The 693-nt window shown below is 43.9% G+C and overlaps 1 non-coding gene across 1 annotated transcript; it reads left to right on the forward strand.

The window, feature by feature from the left end:
• Positions 1-256: 256 nt before the first annotated feature.
• LOC115703362 (small nucleolar RNA R71) lies at positions 257-363 on the forward strand. Its single transcript, XR_004009134.2, has one exon. It is a non-coding gene; the product is annotated as a small nucleolar RNA R71 (small nucleolar RNA).
• Positions 364-693: the final 330 nt, after the last annotated feature.

Raw genomic sequence — 693 nt, forward strand, 5'->3', positions numbered from 1 at the left:
TGCAATTAGCTTTGTCAATGCCTCAACCTGTGCTGTCAACTTTGTGATGGCATCAACCTCTAACACACCAGCTACCTTCTTTGATTGACTCCTTTCAGTTGGCTACTGCTGATTGTTTAGAGCCATCTCCTCCAATAGATCATAAGCCTCATTAGCACTCTTCCTCATAAAGGCTCCTCCAGCTGCTGCATCAATTAAAGTTCTAGTGTTTCCTACCAACCCATTGTAAAAGTTGTGGAGCAGCATCCACTTCTCTATACCATGATGAGGGCACTTTCTGATCAGATCTTTAAACCTCTCCCAAGCCTCATGGAGAGATTCATTATCTTGTTGGCAGAAGTTATTGATTTCTCCTCTCAGCTTTGCAGACTTGGCTGGAGGAAAGAACTTTGACAAGAATTTCGTTGCCAGATCATTCCAGGTGGCGATAGAGTTGGGTGGCAAGGAGTTTAGCCAACTCTTGGCTCGTTCTCTAAGAAAGAATGGGAACAGTCTCAGTCGAATAGCATCATCACTAACTCCATTAATTTTAAAAGTTTCACAAAGTTCCATGAAGTTAGAGAGATGCAGGTTAGGATCTTCAGAAGGGAGGCCACCAAACTCAACTGAAGTCTGCACCATTTGAAGTATGGCAGGTTTGATCTCAAAGTTATTTGCATCCACTGTCGGTGGCCTGATACACGACTGCCCTCC

The sequence above is a fragment of the Cannabis sativa genome, chromosome X (genome assembly GCF_029168945.1).
Source record: "Cannabis sativa cultivar Pink pepper isolate KNU-18-1 chromosome X, ASM2916894v1, whole genome shotgun sequence".
Taxonomy (NCBI): domain Eukaryota; kingdom Viridiplantae; phylum Streptophyta; class Magnoliopsida; order Rosales; family Cannabaceae; genus Cannabis; species Cannabis sativa.